The 20,449-nt window shown below is 45.5% G+C and overlaps 1 protein-coding gene across 5 annotated transcripts in view; it reads left to right on the top strand.

Annotated features, from left to right (window-relative positions):
- The window catches only part of ABCD2 (ATP binding cassette subfamily D member 2), a 137,991-nt gene that overhangs the window by 12,456 nt on the left and 105,086 nt on the right, over positions 1 to 20,449 (top strand). For 2 of the 5 annotated variants that reach the window (XM_073573533.1, XM_073573532.1), the window contains exon 1: positions 19,130 to 19,421. The exons of the other annotated variants lie outside the window; for them this stretch is intronic. The gene's annotated coding sequence lies outside the window, so the exon portion shown is untranslated. Of the gene's footprint in view, positions 1 to 19,129; positions 19,422 to 20,449 lie in introns of those variants that run through there. 5 annotated transcript variants of the gene reach the window in all.

Below are 20,449 nucleotides of genomic sequence, written 5' to 3'. Positions count from 1 at the left end.
CACCGTTGGATTCGAGGCCTGCTGTTCCGGTCACGGCCACTAGGAGGCGCCAGACCGCCACTTCACTGTCAGACTCGGGGACGGCTGTTCCTGCCTCGGCCACTGGGAGGCGCCGTGGTCCGCCCGTGAGTTATGGTGGTGACAGAGAAGTGGCTCCTGCGCAGGCATCTGGTGGGCGCAGGCATCTGGTGGGTGCAGGCTCCGCCCCTCTGTCAGTCATCAGGGGGTTACTGCAACTCCATCTGGCCTGGTCCTGGGGGCGGCCCTAATGACATCACCAGTCCAGGAACCTGTGAGGGATGACCTGATCCCTCAAATACCTTGGGACTGGTCTTGCAAGCTGCCGGATATATTCTTGGTTCCCCTGTGTGTTACTTAGTGATTGATTTCTGTTTGACTCTGACCTCAGCCTGGATTTCTGACCCCTCTTTTGCCTGACGATTCTGTACTTCTGCTACTCTCCTGGTTTGTGACCTTGGCCTGGATATTCTGACTCTGCTACTTCCTAACGATTCTGTACCTCTGCCGCCCTCCTGGTTTTTGACTCTGACCTTGGCCTGAAATTGACTCTGCTATTGCCTGCCGTTTTTGTACTTCACTCTGACGACCGTCCTGCTCTGGCCGCTGCTCCTATTCAGACAGTACCTCCTGGGCTCTGTTGTAAATCCAGATCCCTGTATAGGGGTAAAGGGTATCAGTGTTTCTCGGGGTGTTGCCTGGCTGCAGCCCAGAACCGCAGACGGACGTTACATTATATCCGGCCATAAAATTAACTGCTTCTTGTGTATATACCCAACATATACAAAAGCAGTCTCCCTGAACTTTTTTTTTTCTTCTTCTGACTGAGCTGATTTTTAGCCTGAACACCTGTTGCAGTGCACAGCCTGGAAGATCTCTCTCATTTTCTTGGACAGCTATGCGGCAGTCTGGAGTCTTCAGGGAGAGAGCTGCACCTCAGAGATCCATGCTCCTGGCACGTCGACCTCTGGGCAACTACTCTGGCTATGGTTGCCCAGGGGCTCAGGTATTGCCCGCAGATGCGGCTAAAGTTTTATTACCCATTTCAGTTTCATGTGGTCAGAAATCGCTGTGTTTAAACGCGTATGTGGATAGTGGCTCTGAAGGAAATGTTATGGATTCCTTGACTGCTAGGAATCTGGGTGTAACTCTACTAAAACTTAATGCCCCTATTAAAACCACGGCTATTAATGGCACGTCCATTATTCAGGAGGGGGTTAAGTTTGTTACTGCCAAGGTTGCTATGTCTGTGGGAGCCTTACACACTGAGCTGGTGTCATTTTTTGTGATGGACAATTTAACCTCTGCAGTTATTCTGGGTATGCCATGGCTACGCCAGCACAATCCTGTCATCGACTGGCACTTGGGTGACGTTGTACGCTGGAGCCCACAGTGTCAGAGAAATTGCATGTCCTTGGCAGTAAACCAAGTTAAGGTTAAAACCCTCCACATACCGTTTGCTTTCAGAGATTTTGAGGATGTCTTTTCTATTGTAGAATCTGAAAAGCTACCCCCTCACAGAGAGTATGATTGCCCTATTAATCTGATTCCGGATGCCCGTCTCCTAAGGGAAGAATATTTAATCTCTCTGGCCCAGAGCGTCAGGCCATGAATGACTATATTGCAGATAGCCTAAGAAAAGGGTTTATCAGACCGTCCATTTCTCCAGTTGGGGCCGGGTTCTTCTTTGTGGAGAAGAAAGATGGTGGTCTCAGACCCTGCATTGATTATCGGGAGTTGAATGCAATCACTATAAAAAACCAGTATCCGCTTCCACTCATCCCTGATCTTTTTTATCAGCTAACAGGAGCCCGTTGGTTTACTAAACTTGACCTCCGGGGGCATATAATCTGGTCCGCATAAGAAAGGGAGATGAGTGGAAAACGGCCTTCAATACACCCCTTGGCCATTTTGAGTACCTGGTTATGCCGTTCGGACTCAGCAACGCACCTGCCGTATTTCAGCACTTTGTTAATGATATTTTTAGAGACATTTGTGGGGTGTATGTCGTGGTGTATTTAGATGACATTCTGATTTACTCTGCTGACCCTGTGACACACTCTCAACACGTCTGTTCTGTGCTACAAAGACTACGTGAACACTCCTTGTTTGCTAAACTGGAGAAATGTGTATTTTTTGCTGAGGAGGTACAGTTTTTAGGATACATGGTTTCAGGTAAAGGCTTCCGCATGGATCCTGCCAAGGTCCAGCCTATTAAGGCTTGGGTGCAACCAAAATCGCTGAAAGCGCTGCAGCGATTTTTGGGGTTCGCTAATTATTACCGCAAGTTTATTAGAGGTTTCTCAGAGATTGCCAAGCCACTCACGGATCTGACCCGGAAAGGGGCGGACGTGGCCAACTGGAATCCTGAGGCAATTCAGGCGTTTTCTACGTTAAAAGAGAGTTTTGTGGCCAACCCAGTTTTGGTTCAGCCGGATCTGGACCGTCCATTTATTGTGGAGGTGGATGCCTCTGAAGTCGGAGTGGGAGCAGTGCTATCACAAGGCACTACATCCCTCACTCAGCTTCGTCCATGTGCGTTTTTTTCCCGCAAATTCTCTCCCACGGAGAAAAACTATGATATTGGGAATCGGGAACTATTGGCAATTAAATGGGCCTTCGAGGAATGGCGTCACTTCCTCGAGGGCGCCAAACACAAGATCACGGTAATTACCGATCATAAGAACCTGACATACCTAGAATCAGCAAAAAGGTAAAATCCTAGACAAGCAAGGTGGGCATTGTTTTTCTCTAGGTTTAATTTTATAATCACCTTCTGCCCTGGTACAAAAAATGTGAGGGCCGATGCCCTCTCTCGCAGTTTCTGCCCCTCACAAGCCGAGGACTGTGAACCAGTTCCGATATTGGCCACTGGGATCATTGTGTCCGCAGTGTCATTGGACCTTCTGGAGGAGATCCGTAAATCCCTAGAACAAGCCCCTGACACTACGCCACCCAACAAATTGTTCGTTCCGCCTGCATTTCGCCTACAAGTGCTTAGAGAATCACATGACTCTGTCTTGGCAGGCCATCCTGGTCTCAATAATACCGCCAGATTGATAACTAGGAATTTTTGGTGGCCGACGGTGGTTAAGGACTGCAAAGAATATGTCTTAGCATGTGAGGTCTGTGCCCGCGCCAAGTCCTCCCATACTCGCCCTGCCGGCTGGCTCCAGTCCTTGCCCACCCCCGAGAGTCCATGGACCCACATCTCCATGGACTTCATTACGGACCTACCGTCCTCAGATGGAAAGACGTGTATCTGGGTGGTGGTGGACAGGTTCAGTAAACAATGTCATTTTGTCCCCCTGTCGGGGTTACCTAACTCGGAAACGTTGAGTAAACTGTTTATTGTACATGTGGTACGTTTACACGGTGCCCCGGTCAATATTGTGTCTGACAGGGGTACCCAATTCGTGTCAAAGTTCTGGAGGGCGTTCTGTAAACGCATTGTTATTGAGCTATCTTTTTCCTCGGCTTACCACCCTGAAACCAATGGGCAAACCGAACGTGTCAACCAGGCTCTGGAGCAATACCTTCGTTGCTACATCTCAAAACACCAGTCCGATTGGGCAGAACATCTGCCACTAGCCGAGTTTGCCCTAAACAATCAGTATCAGGACTCCATTAAGTCTACCCCCTTTTTCTGCAACCACGGGCTGCATCTGCGCTTTGGCTCATTCTCGGCCAGAATGTCGGAGCTTCCTGGGGTAGAGAAAAATATACATCGTTTAAAAACCATTTGGTCTGAGGTAAACTCTAACTTGAAAGGGGCCCGGGTTAGACAGACCTCGGCAGCGAACAAACGGCGATCCAAAGGACCGCACCTGGGAGTTGGAGACAAGGTTTGGCTCTCCACCAAAAACATCAAGCTTAAAGTACCGTCTGCCAAACTGGGTCCCAGATTTATTGGTCCATACGAGATTATAGAGGTGATTAACCCGGTGGCCTTCCGTTTAAAACTCCCTCAGTCTTTCAAATTACCCAATGTCTTCCACAAGTCTCTCCTCAAGTTGTATCGCTCCCCAATTCACCCTGTCCCGTCCCCTCCTCCTCCCGTTTCGGTCGGAGGGTCCTTGGAGTATGAAGTCCAGGGTGTCCTTGACTCCCGCCTTGTAAGAGGGTCCGTACAGTATCTGGTACACTGGAGGGGCTACGGCCCGGAGGAGAGGTCCTGGGTCCCTGCGCGGGACATCCATGCAAAAGCACTAATTAGAAGGTTTCACCTCCTTCACCCTGACAAACCAGGTTTTGAGGGTCCGGAGGCACCTCTTGGAAGGGGGGGTACTGTCACGTCTCCGTCAGATTTGGGGCCTGCTGTTCCGGTCGCAGCCACTAGGAGGCGCCGGGCCGCCACTTCGCCGTCAGACTCGGGGACGGCTGTTCCTGCCTCGGCCACTGGGAGGCGCCGTGGTTCTATTACGTCGCCGTCAGACTCAGGGCCTATGGTCCCAGCTTTAGCCACTAGGAGGCGCCGGTTTGTCACGTCACCGTTGGATTCGAGGCCTGCTGTTCCAGTCACGGCCACTAGGAGGCGCCAGACCGCCACTTCACTGTCAGACTCGGGGACGGTTGTTCCTGCCTCGGCCACTGGGAGGCGCCGTGGTCCGCCCGTGAGTTATGGTGGTGACAGAGAAGTGGCTCCTGCGCAGGCATCTGGTGGGCGCAGGCTCCGCCCCTCTGTCAGTCATCAGGGGGTTACTGCAACTCCATCTGGCCTGGTCCTGGGGGCGGCCCTAATGACATCACCAGTCCAGGAACCTGTGAGGGATGACCTGATCCCTCAAATACCTTGGGACTGGTCTTGCAAGCCGCCGGATATATTCTTGGTTCCCCTGTGTGTTACTTAGTGATTGATTTCTGTTTGACTCTGACCTCAGCCTGGATTTCTGACCCCTCTTTTGCCTGACGATCCTGTACTTCTGCTACGCTCCTGGTTTGTGACCTTGGCCTGGATATTCTGACTCTGCTACTTCCTAACGATTCTGTACCTCTGCCGCCCTCCTGGTTTTTGACTCTGACCTTGGCCTGAAATTGACTCTGCTATTGCCTGCCATTTTTGTACTTCACTCTGACGACCGTCCTGCTCTGGCCGCTGCTCCTATTCAGACAGTACCTCCTGGGCTCTGTTGTAAATCCAGATCCCTGTATAGGGGTAAAGGGTATCAGTGTTTCTCGGGGTGTTGCCTGGCTGCAGCCCAGAACCGCAGACGGACGTTACACATATAAGCTAGACACATAGCAGGGTTCCTCGTGGGCAGGGAATATCAGACCCTGAATCGAAGTAGCACAAGCATCATCACGGTGGATTGAAGGAGAGACGGCTACCAAGCCATGGTTCCCAAATCTGGGACTTTTTCTTTTTAGATGACGCAGATAATACCAGAGCCCTTTCGTATTGGCAATGAAGGTTTATCCTATCAATCACAAATTGTATGGTCGGAGCGCTGGCCACTCTCCATTTGGATGCCACTGCCAGTCTAGCGGCTATAAACAAATGTGAGAACACTCCTCTCAACACATACGGGATCTCATCCAAACCGATATGCAATAAAACCATACTGGGTTGTAAGGCCATCCGGATCCCAGTTACCTCAGCTATCACGTCCTCTAGGCTAGCCCAAAAATGTAGTAATTTCCGGCACGACCACCACATGTGGCTAAGTGTCCCCAACATACCGCAGCCTCTACAACACAATGGGGAGCACTGAGGGCCAAAGTGAGCAACTTTAACTGGGTAATAGTACCAGCGTAAGTGGACTTATTTCAATTGTTCCAGATGGTTTAAACATGAGGAAACTCTCCGAACCTCTAACACCGCCTCCCGCCACCCATCAGGCGCTAGGGTGACCTGCAAGTCATCCTCCCATTGTCTCATGAATTGCAGTTTAACCTCTGGGTCAGGATCATTCAGGGCTCTATACAAGATAGATACATTGTGAGTACTAGGTCCGGGCATCAGGAAGAGGCCATTTACTGTACGGTCTAGGTTAGAATTAAAGAAGTACGACGGTTGTGTAGTGTGTGTATAATATGTCTTAGTTGCAAAAACTGATAAAATCTATGTCGAATATCTGGGTGTTTTGCAACTAGGCGGTCAAACGGCTTAATCGCTGTGCCGTCACACAGCTGATGAAGTGATTTTACCCCAGCCAGTACCCATGGCTGTAAATCTATATACGGGATATGTAATTCTAGTTCTAGCGCCTTCAATGACACTTCAGTTAACGGGATTTTAATAAGAGTCGGCACCGTCTGTCTCCAAAAATGCAGTGCAGTAGACATGGTTGGTAGAGGGAGATTACAAGGCCGCAGCCCAAAGGCTTCAACCTTTAACATAAATCGGGTGGAGCCTCTAGTCACATAGAAATTTTCGATTTGCAACCATCTATGATCCTTATCTAGCTGCCACCAATCCCGCAGCCCCGCTACCACTGAGGCCTTATAATACGTCATCAAATTTGGCAATCCCATTCCCCCCAGATCATAAGGGTAATACAAAAGGGACTTGGCCACTCGAGGAGTTTTGTGGGCCCATATGTATTTGTTTGTTAAGCGCTGAAGGTTTGTTATAATTTTGCTTGGGACCCTCAAAGGGAGACTTCTTAAATAATATAATATCTTGGGGAGAATTTTCATCTTGAAAATATTAATTCTAGCCACCCAGGAGGTCATAAACAGATGTAAGGTGTCCAGCTCGGTCTTTATCTGTCTGAATAAAGCAGTATAGTTCGCCTCTATGATATGTTGAGAGTGTGTGAGCTTTATACCAAGGTAAGGGATACCCTGATCAGTCCAACGAACGGGAAACTTATTCTCTAATTCAGCTTTAGTGACCAAAGGGACCGCGACAGGGAATACCAGTGATTTGGATGCATTTAATTTGTAATAGGATACTGACGCAAACTCCTCTAGTTCAACCATGACGGCCGAAAACGACTGCTCCAGGTCCACACAGGCTATGATAATATCGTCCGCGTAAAGACCGATCTTGTGAGCAGCTGGGCCCACCATCAGACCTGAGATATCAGAGTTAAGACGGATTTTCTCCGCCAGTGGCTCCATGCATAATGCAAATATAATGGGGGATAGTGGGCATCCCTGTCGCGTCCCGTTAGTGATCAAAAAGGGGGTAGATACAAACCCAGAGGCTAGGACTCTGGCTGATGGGGTGGAATATATGGCTAAAATCGCCGAAAGGATGGGGCCCTCCAAACCAAACTTCCTAAGAACACTTCCCAAATATCCCCAGTGCACCCTATCAAAGGCCTTCTCAGCGTCCAAGGACAGGAATGCACTGGGAAGGCCCGACAGTTCCGCCACCCTAATGAGATTCAACATTCGGCGGGTACCATCCTTGGTTTCCCGGCCAGCCACAAAACCGACCTGATCAGGAGAGACAAGAGAGGGGATTATCAAATGAAGGCGGGAGGCTAGCAATTTGGTATATATTTTTAAATCACAATTCAATAAAGCAATGGGTCTAAAATTCCCAGGACTATCAGGGGTCTTACCTGGCTTAGGGAGAGTGGTAATAGTAGCTTCCAAATTAGGGGCAGCAACTTTGCCTGAATCCCGCCAACTTGAAAACAACCTCAATAGATATGGGGCCAGAAGTTCCTGAAAAGTGCGATAATATTCATTGAAAGTCCATCCGGACGAGGCGCGGTGTGTAGCTTACTGCTTTTAATAGTTTTTTTTTTTATATCCTCTTCTGTAAATGAGGCGTTTAACAATAATAATTGTTCTTGGGATACACGCGGTAAATTAACTGAATGCAGATATGAATCGATTGCTACCTGAGTAGGTTGACGGGTCTGCGGGTCAGAATGTAAGTTATATAAATGGGAGTAGTACTTTACAAATGTCTCCGATGTCAATCGGATTCCTAACCAGACACCCATTCTGATCTTGTAAACCATCTATTCTGGATTTAGCCTCTCGTTTACATACCCTACGTGCCAGTATTGCTCCTGCCCTATCTCCAGTGGCATAAAAGTGAGTTTTAAGCTTACGTAAATTACGGGCATAGGCAGAAAGCAAAACCTCCCGCAACTGAAAGCGAACCCCGTATATCTCATCCGACACCGCCTGCGAGGGTGAGGTTTTATTCAGTGATTCCAACTGGTCAAGTCTAGCTAAGAGGTCATCCCGTATCCCTCTATTACGCTTCAGTATGGAGGCTTGTTGTATGAGATATTCCCGTATAACCACTTTATGCGCAGCCCATAGCGTTTCATCTGAAACTTCCCCATTATCGTTAACATGGAAGTAGTGAGTCAACTCAGTAGAGATACCACACGTCTCCTTCTCATTTAGTAAAAGAGACGGGTTCAGACGCCACCGAAAAGCTGGGTTCGCATGATGTTTTAACGCTAACTGTAACACAATGGGAGCATGGTCAGACCAGGTAATTAGTCCTATGCTGGAGGAGACGCACCTAGGAAGAACCGAAGTATCCACCAGAATATGGTCTATCCGAGTATATGTACGGTGTTAGAAGGAATAAAAGGTATAATCTTTTTCACTCGCGTGGGAGTACCTCCAGAAATCGTGTAGATGATATTCTTTGGCTATGCCTTTCAACTCCCCCCTAGGCCGAATGCCACCTCGTGAGCAGTCTAGATCCCTGTCCATGGGAAGATTAAAGTCTCCACAGTATATCTTTTCACCCTGCGCCAGACCATCCACTCTATGTAGTACTTTGCGGATAAATGTCTGTTGCGAATGATTTGGGGCGTAGTTGACTATGATAGTGTGCAACTCACCATTCAATGTGCATATGAGGGACAGAAATCTGCCCGCAGGATCCGCAACCTTCCGAATACAATTGATGGCTAATGTATTTTTAAAGATGATGCACACCCCAGCCTTTTTAGTGTTATTATTAGCAAAGTAAATATTAGAGAACTGTGGGTGACGCAGCCTAAAATTATCAGCTTCTATCAGATGCGTCTCCTGCAGGCAGATAATCTCTGCACCTGATTTTTTTCACCTCTTTCCATAGGATGGACCTCTTACAGGGGGAATTCAACCCCCTTACATTTAAAGACATAATGGTAACACTCATAATTATACATTATAAAACTTGTTATCACACATACATCTTCATGAAGCCACATCATCCGCATCTGGGCTCGTGTGTTGGCAACATAGAGAACCACATTAAAAAGACCCATCTCGGAGGTGCACCTAAAAAACAGGAGACAAGGGAAACAAAACACAGAGAAAAGTAAAAAAAATTCTAAACACAATGTCCAAAAAGATGGAAAATAACCGAGAGTTATCTTGGACGGGGTGCTGGAGCAAAAAGAAAAAAAAAAAAAAACGGTGACAAAATCTGTAGCACCCTCACAGTAGGGTCCTGCATCCCGACAGCATCTCATCCTCCTCTTCAAGTTTGAATCCAGTCCTGAACAATTTTCTTTCCCATCGGGTTCTGGCGGGGAGCAAAGGAAATCTTCCAATCGGTTAGCTTGTTCTCAGCCTGTTTGGGAGACTGGCAGACCACACCACGACCTTCATAAGATATTATCAGCCTGACAGGATTGAATCCCCATTTGTATCGGATATGAACATCACGTAGTGCTTTACAAACATGAGCGAATTCTCGCCTCCTTGCCAGCGTGGACGCTGATAAATCTGGGAACACCTGTAAGCCTTGGTATTCAGCAGGGAGCTCAGGGAGTTTCCTCATCCCCTGCATGAAGGCGTCTTTGGTAGTATAGAAGTGGACGAGCGCCAAAGTGTCTCTTGGCAAGGCTGGGTCCACATGCCGGGGTTTGGGGAGTCTATGTATCCTGTCAATCAGGAAATCCCTGGGGAGCAAGGTTGGGAGTACAGTTTGCATGAATTTAAACAAAAAGTCAGCCAGATCCTTATCTGGAATGTCCTCCGGTATGCCCCTGACACGCACATTATTCGTCTGTGATCTATCTTCCATATCATACAACTTATCCTGGACCACAGCCATATCCTGTCTCAAAGCTTCGTTCTCATCCACTAGTGCATTTATAGTCTTGGCATATTCAGCCATCTTGCTCTCGACATGAGCAGTTCTCTCCCCCAGGGACGAGACTTCCCCTCTAATCTCTTGCAGCATGGACTGCATATCTTCCTTTAAGGAAGCAGGAATGGAGGCCAGAAAGTCTCTCATGTCTCCTTTAGTAATAGGAGACAGGTTGCTGTGAGTCTCAGAAGCCCCCCTCCCCCCAGAGCCACCCGATGAGTGGGAGGAAGCTGAGGGGGAAGCCGCAGCCATTTTACCTGCAGCATGTGCAGTTTGCCCTCGGGGGAAGAAGTCCGGGAGCTTCGGCGGGGAACTGCGTTTCTGCGCTCTCCCTCGGGTCATCATGTGCCCAGGACCTTCCAGGAGCCGTTGCTGTGCACAGGGAGGAGGAGAGGTAATATAGAGTGCTGTTATTAGCCGGTTTAAGTCCAGAGAAGTAGGAGCCTGTGAGTTATGAGGCCTCTCTGGTCTGCATGCAGGCCACGCCCTCCTGGTGATCTGATTCTGACAGCTTGGTTACCTCTGTAATATTCTGTCGCGCTTACTTTATGCACGCTTCCTCAGGTTGCCAGGGTGATTTAGAGCCGCATGCGTAGTCCCGGCTCTGTGCATATACCTCAGTCCTGCCCAATGATTCTTGATTGGTTGAGTCAGGATATATAACTCCTATGCTGCCCACCCATTGACACTCCCCCAGGAAGAAGCACTTGCGGTGCGAAACGCGCGTTGGGGTCTGTGAGCTCAGCGTGTCACTTGACATCTTATTTGTGGGGAACACTATTCAGGTAATGCGTACCTTTTATGGGTCTATGTGTTTGAATCTGTGCAGATTATATAGGCTATTCCTCTGTCAGGATATGTGCAATATCATTAGGAGTGGGACTCCATTGAATGAATAAGGTCAGAATGGCAATAGAATCCAATATATTTGTGTACTATTAGCTATTATTGGTATGGATCTGCACGGACTTGGCACTTTTTCATACACATATGCACTTTAACTGGGAGTATTTTCCAATATTGGATGGCATGAGAGTGCTTTGATTTTTCAACAAAAAAACGCAGTGAGTGCATCAAACCATATTGATGTGAATTACTTTTCAGGCTAAGCTCCTACTAATGAGCGGCACTACTCATACATATATATATATATATATATATATATATGTATATATATATATATATATATATATTAGCTGAAGAGCCCGGCGCTGCCCGGGCATAGTAACTAACTGTGGTTAGTTATAGCAAATTATGATTATCCTCCATCCCATAGTCCCGTGCCCATATACCCATCATACATATCCACGATCCCATAGGCCCGTGCCCATATACCCATCATACATATCCTCCATCCCATAGTCCCATGCCCATATACCCATAATACATATTCTCCATCCCATAGTCCCATGCTCATATACCCATCATACATATTCTCCATCCCATAGTCGAGTGCCCATATACCCATCACGCATCCTTCATCTCATAGTCCCATGCCCATATACCCATCATACATATCCTCCATCCCATAGTCCCATACCCATGTACCCATCATACATATCCGCCATCCCATAGTCCCGTGCCCATATACCCATCATACATATCCTCCATCCCATAGTCCCGTGCCCATATACATATCCGCCATCCCATAGTCCCATGCCCATATACCCATCACACATCCTCCATCCCATAGTCCCATGCCCATAACTGCAAAAGTTATTGTACAATTTGTCCTGAGTACGCTGATACCTGATATGTGGGGGGAACCACTGTTTCGGCGCATGGCAGAGCTCAGAAGGGAAGGAGCGCCGTTTGACTTTTTCAATGCAAAATAGGCTGGAATTCAGATCGGACGCCATGTCACGTTTGTAGAGCCCCTGATGTGCCTAAACAGTGGAAACCCCACACAAGTGACCCCATTTTGGAAACTAGACCCACCAAGGAACTTATCTAGATGTGTGGTGAAAACTTTGAACCCCCAAGGGCTTCACAGAAGTTTATAACGTACAGCCGTACAATTAAAAAATCATATTTTTTCCACAAAAAATGATCTTTTCACCCTCAATTTTTATTTTTCCAAGGGTAACAGGACCCTAAAAGTTATTGTGGAATTTGTCCAGAGTACGCTGATACCCCATATGTGGGGGTAAACCACTATTTGGGTGCATGTCAGAGTTTGGAAGGGAAGCAGCGCCATTTGACTTTTATGGCTGGAATTGAGATCGGATGCAATGTCGCGTTTGGAAAGCCCCTGATGTGCCTAAACAGTGGAAACCCCCCACAAGTGACACTATTTTGGAAACTAGACCCCCCAAGGAACTTATCTAGATGTGTGGTGAGCACTTTGAACCCCTAAGGGCTTCACAGAAGTTTATAACACCCGGGCGTGAAAATAAAAAAATCATTTTTTCCACAAACATGATCTTTTAGTCCCTAATTTTTTTATTTTCCCAAGGGCAACAGGAGAAATTGGACCCCAAAAGTTGTTGTCCAATTTGTCCTCAGTACGCTGATACCCCATATGTGGGAGAAAACCACTGTATGGGCACACGTCGGGGCTCGGAAAGGAAGTAGTGACGTTTTGGAATGCAGACTTTGATGGAATGGTCTGCGGGTGTCATGTTGCCTTTGGAGAGCCCCTGATGTACCTAAACAGTGGAAACCCCCCACAAGTCACCCGATTTTGGAAACTAGACCCCCTAAGGAACTTATTTAGATGTGTGTTGAGCACTTTGAACCCCCAAGTGTTTCACTAAAGTTTACAATGTAGAGCCATAAATAAAAAAATATTTTTTTTCCACAAAAATGATATTTTAGCCCCCAATATTTTATTTTCACAAGGGTAACAGGAGAAATTGGACCCCAAAAGTTGTTTTGCAATTTGTCCTGATTAGACTGATACCCCATATGTGGGGGTAAAACACTGTTTGGGCGCATGGCAGAGTTAGAAGGGAAGGAGCACCATTTGACTTTTTCAACGCAGAATTGGCTGGAATTGAGATCAGACACCATGTTGCGTTTGGAGAGCACCTGATGTGCCCAAACAGTGGAAACCCCCCCCAATTCTAACTCCAACCCTAACCCCAACACACCCCTAACCCTAATCTCAGCCCTAACCCTGACCCTAGCACTAATGGGTAATGGAAATAAATACATTTTTTTAATTTGATTAATTTTCCCTAACTAAGGGGGTGATAAAGTGGGGTTTGATTTACTATTTATAGCGGGTTTTTATGTTTGACAGCTGTCGCACGCTAAAAGACACTTTTTATTGTAAAAATAGTTTTTGCATCACCACATTTTGAGAGCTATAATTTTTCCATATTTTGACCCACCGATTCATGTGAGGTCTTATTTTTTGCAGGACGAGTTGACGTTTTTCAGGCACGTGACATTTTTTGATCGCTTTTTATTCCGATTTTTAGGACGCAGAATGAACAAAAACCAGCATTTCAAGAATTTCTTTTGGGGGGTGCATTTACAACGTTCCGCATGTGGTAAAATTGATAAGGCGGTTTTATTCTTCGGGTCAGTACGATAACAGCGATACATCATTTATGTCTTTTTTTTTTATGTTTTGGCGCTTTTATGCAATGAAAACAATTTTATATAAAAAATAATTATTTTTGCATTGCTTTATTCTGCGAGCTATAACTTTTTTATTTTTTTGCTGATGACGCTGTGTGGCAGCTCGTTTTTTGCGGGACAAGATGATGTTTTCAGCGGTACCATGGTTATTTATATCCGTATTTTTGATTGCGCGTTATTGCACTTTTTGTTCAGCGGTATGATAATAAAGCATTGTTTTTTGCTTTGTTTTTTTATTTTTAATTTTTAAAGGGGTTAACTAATGGGGCGGGTCGTTACGGACGCGGCGATACTAAATATGTGTACTTTTATTGTTTTGGTGCTTTTTTATTTCCAAAAAATGAATTTATTAGGGAATTTATTTTTTTTTTTTAATTTATTTAGCGATTTTTTTTTTTTTTTTTTTTTTTTATAAATTATGTTTACACTTTTTTTTTTAACTTTATTATACTGATCGCGATCTCAGCAAAGCACTGCTGTGCAGGAAGTAAGGAAACTGGCTCCCTGCAGGCCCCCGGAGGTCCCCGCTGCCATATTGGATCCGGGGACCTGCAGGGAAGGAGTCCCCCGCAGCAGCGCTGCACATTGCGCTGCTGCGGGGTCTCAGGGAAGCACAGAGGGAGACCCTTCCCCGCCGATGCTTTCCTAAACCCCCGGTACACTGCGATCGTGTTTGATCGCAGTGTGCCAGGGGTTAACATGCCGGGGGCGGTCCGTGATAATCAGCTGATACCCGGCTGCGATCAGTGGCGCTCACCCCGTGAGCGCCGCTGATCGCTATGACGTACTATCCCGTCCTTGGGAATTAAGTCCCAGGGCACATGGAAGGGATAGTACATCATGTCAGAAAGGGGTTAAGGAAATGGGCTTGGGTATATGTTTATCAGTTCTGTTTCTGTCTTTAGACAGTGTACCCGATTCGTTGTAATGGATTTCCTGGCCCGAGAATCGACCTGGCGTCAGAAAGCATCCGACATCTTTCGTGCTGGTGCCTCTTCATCAGCAATTGATACTTCTATTGTGGAAAAGGAATCGATGAAACAGTATAAAAATTGGGTGCATAAAAAAACAAGGTGTGGTGGACAAAAGTTACTCTAGAGAATTATGTCAGACAAAAAATTGTGCCCAGAGGCTTAAGGGTACAACTATTCCCTACATTTGACTTAAGCCCCCGTCACACATAGCGACGCACCAGCGATCCCGACAACGATATGACCTTGTCAGGATCGCTGGTGTGTCGCTACATGATCGCTGGTGAGCTGCCAAACAGGCAGATCTCACCAGCAATGAGGACCAGCGACGACGCGGGTGACAAGCGAGGGCGTCTCTTAGTTACCCACTGTGTACCTTAGATACCAGCACGCTGGTGCAGGGAGCTGGTAACCAAGGTAAACAGTGGGTTTCTAAGCTTAGTAACCCGCGGTTTACCTTGGAAGCCAGGCTCCAGCTCGCTGATCGCTGGTCTCCCGCCTGCCACACGCAGCGATGCATGCTGGCCAGCGAGAGACCAACGATCAAAAAAATGTCCAGGGCTTTCGAGCACGATCAGCGATACCCGGCAGGGGGGGCCGGTCGCTGATACCTATCACACACAGCGATATCGCTGGTGAGATCGCTGTTGCGTCACAAAACTTGTGACTCAGCAGCGATCTCGCTGTGTGTGACGGGGGCTTTAGGGGAACAACAGCTAATTGATAGATGGATTGCAGCTGCCTCTAAATCTCTAAATGCTCTCTTGAGTTTCTTCAAATAATTACTGACAGCAATACTTTGTCTATTTAGAAGATTGAGGATGAAATTGCAAACTTGGAAAGTTCATTTAAAAAGGATATGAAAAAAGAGCAATTGGAATTGTTTTATAAGGAAGTAACTAATGATTTAGAGAAATGGGAAGGAGATATATGTGCCACAAAAATAAAAAAATATCACAGGGATGTTTTGGATTATGAGAATAACAAGGTTTTTAAGTGGCAAGGGTTACGCCCTAATGAAATTGAAAAGAGATCTAAGAAAAATTCTGTGAGTTCAGTATCATCAGCATCAGATGCCAGTACCTCCAATCAAGGTGTTGAAATTACCCCTTGGAATAGACGAATAAGACAAGGAGGAAATCAAAGAGTCAATGATTTCTTCAAAGGAAAAACATACTGTATGTGAGGAATGATAAACTAAAGATGCATTCACATCTGTAAAGGACCTGCATCTTTTTTCAAGGAAATTAATCCTGAAAAAACTTCATTTCAAGGGACAAGGGGATGACACCTTAAGGCTATGTGCCCACAGTAGCATTTTTAAACGCTCAGGAAACGGGTCTCCTTCCCAGAAAACGCGCGTTTTTTGCGCCTTTATTTGCGCAAAAAATGCGCGGTTTTTTTTTTCCGTGCGTCTTTTGGACTATTGGAAATAGCCAAAAACGCAGACCTAAGCGGAAATTAATGAACATGCTGTGTTTTTTACCGCTAAGCGTTTCCTTAGCGATAAAAAACGCATCCATTGGCACAATAAGGCCAAAATGCATTAAAATGAATGGGATGCTTCTTTTAAGCGTTTTTGATGCGGTTTGACCCTGAAAAACGCATCAAAAACGCTTAAAAAAAAAAAAAGCTACGTGGGCACACAGCCTTAATACAGATGAGGAGAGGGAGGCTCTAGCTAATTTGGAGGCTCTGGAATTGGAAAGTGATCCTACACCAGATGTTATACTGTTATCCTGGCTTATCTGCACTATTCATCATTGCCACTTTCTGGTTTCTTGGAGAGAATTGTTGTGTTTGAGCTAAATAGAAATTTGTGGGACACTTAGGGCCTTTTTAAGGTCTACAGTGGGGAAAAAAAGTATTTAGTCAGTCAGCAATAGTGCAAGTTCCACCATTTAAAAAGATGAGAGGCGTCTGTAATTTACATCATAGGTAGACTTCAACTATGGGAGACAAACTGAGAAAAAAAAATCCAGAAAATCACATTGTCTGTTTTTTTTCATTTTATTTGCATATTATGGTGGAAAATAAGTATTTGGTCAGAAACAAGCAATCAAGATTTCTGGCTCTCACAGACCTGTAACTTCTTCTTTAAGAGTCTCCTCTTTCCTCCACTCATTACCTGTAGTAATGGCACCTGTTTAAACTTGTTATCAGTATAAAAAGACACCTGTGCACACCCTCAAACAGTCTGACTCCAAACTCCACTATGGTGAAGACCAAAGAGCTGTCAAAGGACACCAGAAACAAAATTGTAGCCCTGCACCAGGCTGGGAAGACTGAATCTGCAATAGCCAACCAGCTTGGAGTGAAGAAATCAACTGTGGGAGCAATAATTAGAAAATGGAAGACATACAAGACCACTGATAATCTCCCTCGATCTGGTGCTCCACGCAAAATCCCACCCCGTGGGGTCAGAATGATCACAAGAACGGTGAGCAAAAATCCCAGAACCACGCGGGGGGACCTAGTGAATGAACTGCAGAGAGCTGGGACCAATGTAACAAGGCCTACCATAAGTAACACACTACGCCACCATGGACTCAGATCCTGCAGTGCCAGACGTGTCCCACTGCTTAAGCCTGTACATGTCCGGGCCCATCTGAAGTTTGCTAGAGAGCATTTGGATGATCCAGAGGAGTTTTGGGAGAATGTCCTATGGTCTGATGAAACCAAACTGGAACTGTTTGGTAGAAACACAACTTGTCGTGTTTGGAGGAAAAAGAATACTGAGTTGCATCCATCAAACACCATACCTACTGTAAAGCATGGTGGTGGAAACATCATGCTTTGGGGCTGTTTCTCTGCAAAGGGGCCAGGACGACTGATCCGGGTACATGAAAGAATGAATGGGGCCATGTATCGTGAGATTTTGAGTGCAAACCTCCTTCCATCAGCAAGGGCATTGAAGATGAAACGTGGCTGGGTCTTTCAACATGACAATGATCCAAAGCACACCGCCAGGGCAACGAAGGAGTGGCTTCGTAAGAAGCATTTCAAGGTCCTGGAGTGGCCTAGCCAGTCTCCAGATCTCAACCCTATAGAAAACCTTTGGAGAGAGTTGAAAGTCCGTGTTGCCAAGCGAAAAGCCAAAAACATCACTGCTCTAGAGGAGATCTGCATGGAGGAATGGGCCAACATACCAACAACAGTGTGTGGCAACCTTGTGAAGACTTACAGAAAACGTTTGACCTCTGTCATTGCCAACAAAGGATATATCACAAAGTATTGAGATGAAATTTTGTTTCTGACCAAATACTTATTTTCCACCATAATATGCAAATAAAATGAAAAAAAAAAACAGACAATGTGATTTTCTGGATTTTTTTTTTTCTCAGTTTGTCTCCCATAGTTGAGGTCTACCTATGATGTAAATTACAGACGCCTCTCATCTTTTTAAGTGGTGGAACTTGCACTATTGCTGACTGACTAAATACTTTTTTTCCCCACTGTATATGATCACACTATCAAAATGTGAATTTAGCCTTATGTTACAATTATTGCATTTGTAATGATTTGTACATGTACCGTATTTACTGTATTGCACTTTGACACTTCTTCAGTGTATTTTTTGCACATTTTGTTACTTTAGTTCTTTATTAATAAGAATAAATTTTCACTTTTTCAATTATTACTTATATTTGTGCTGGATTACACGCTGAGTGATGTTCATGATTGGCTGGCCTCTTTCCTGTAGGGGTGGCTGCCTCGTGTCCTCACGTTCAGTGCGGACCCCAGCGCCTTCACTTCCGTTTTTTTATTTTTGCATTTTCATGCATACTTTCACTTTTTATCATTCTCTTAATTTGAATTGTATTCATCTGCACTTTATTAACTGCACTTTTTGGTTCTATGTGTTTGTTCACATGCACACGTACATTTTGTCCCAAAAAGGTTCTCTTTGCTATTTAGGGGACTATTTTTCCCCATTTTTTAATAGAATAACTGTGTATGTGTATATATTCAATTGGATTAATCTCCCTTTTTGATTCTGAGTGGCTATCCGTTTGTGGCTTAATGTGTGCTGGATCTCACTCTTGTATATTTGATTCACTAGTTCCTCCCCGTGTGAGTCTATATATAACATTATATTAGTGTTATTTTTGGCACTTGATTCATTGGGCTGTGCAGGCGCTATATATACATTTTGTGAGGTTTTTTATTATACATATATATTTTTGTTAGTATTGGTAACAAGCTTGGCCTGGATTGAACCACGAGTGCCGTTGAAATTGATGTAGCTTTTTGATTTAATATTCTCTGGCTTATTTGAGCCTGTCTGCTGTGGTGATCTAAGGCCGCATACGCTGTGGTGATCTGATTCTGACAGCTTGGTTACCTCCGTAGTTTTCTGTCGGGCTTACGTCATGCACGCTTCCCCTGGTTGCCGGGGTGATCTAGAGCCGTATGCGTAGTCCCGGCCCTGTGCATATACCTCAGTCCCTCATGCAGATGAAATTGATGTAGTCTTTTTTTTTATTTAATACCCTCTGGCTTATTTAAGCCTGTCTGCCGTGGTGATCGAAGGCTGCATACGCTGTGGTAATCTGATTCTGACAGCTTGGTTACCTCTGTAATATTCTGTCGGGCTTACTTTATGCATGCTTCCTCCGGTTGCCAAGGTGATTTAGAGCCGCATGCGTAGTCCCGGCTCTGTGCATATACCTCAGTCCTGCCCAATGATTCTTGATTGGTTGGTCAGGATATATAACTCCTATGTTGCCTGCCCATTGACACGCTCCCAGGAAGAAGCACTTGCAGTGCGAGACGTGCGTCGGGGTCTGTGAGCTCAGCGTGTCACTTGACATCTTGTGGGGAACACTATTCAGGTAATACGTACCTTTTACGGTTCTATGTGTTTGAATCTGTGCAGATTATATGGGCTATTCCTCTGTCAGGATATGTGCAATATCATTGGGAGCGGGACTCCATTGAATGAATAAGGTCAGAATGACAGTAGGATTCAATATAATATATTTGTGTACTATTAGCTATTATTCGTATGGATCTGCACGGATGCGGCACTTTTTCATTCACATATGCACTTTAACTGGGAGTATTTTCTAATACTGGACTGCATGAGAGTGTTTTGATTTTTCAAAAAAAACGCAGTGAGTGCATCAAACAATATTGATGTGAATTACTTTTCAGGCTAAGCTCCTACTAAGGAGCGGCACTTCTCTATATATACATATGCACTTTATTTAGGATTATTTTCCAATGCTAGATTGCATGATTTATTTAAAAAAAAAAAACGCAGTGAGTGCATTGAACCATATTTATGCGAATGGCTTCTCATGTCAAGCTCTTATTAAAGAGATATATGTATATATATTTGTTTGCATGACCAGAACTTGTTTTCCTGAACCATTTTTTTGTGTTTCTCAAATTTGTCTGAACTCTGTTCTTTTTTGTCTGGTTTGAGGCACCAACATTATTTTTAATTATGGATTATTTCAATAAAAATTATTATGTTATGTCTTTTTGAGTAGACACTTCTTGGTCGCTTTGGTGGGTTATTAGCTACACGATCATTATATTTGAATATTCTGTGAAGTGTTGCCCTTCCTGTGTTTAAAGGGAATCTGTCACCTGGCTTTGGTGGGCGATGAAAGCGAGGTCGGTCCGGTCCGATGGGCGGTTTTTCCGATGTGTGCCGCCTCCCCATCCTTGGCCGCCGTCCGCAGTTTTCTGAGGAATAGGAGTAGGTCTCTGCCATTTGTTGCGTGTGCACTGAGCATTTTTGGCTAGCGCACGCGAAGTATGCTTTGCCCAACTGCGGGCAAAGCCGAAAAGCCTGACTGGGCATGCGCCGGTTAACTAAGCCCCGGAAGTATTTTGCGGTGTTCCAGGGCTC

Source organism: Dendrobates tinctorius, unplaced genomic scaffold, assembly GCF_039654945.1.
Source record: "Dendrobates tinctorius isolate UK_male_01 unplaced genomic scaffold, ASM3965494v1 ptg000035l, whole genome shotgun sequence".
Lineage (NCBI taxonomy): Eukaryota > Metazoa > Chordata > Amphibia > Anura > Dendrobatidae > Dendrobates > Dendrobates tinctorius.
This window is presented reverse-complemented; position numbering and strand designations above follow the sequence as displayed.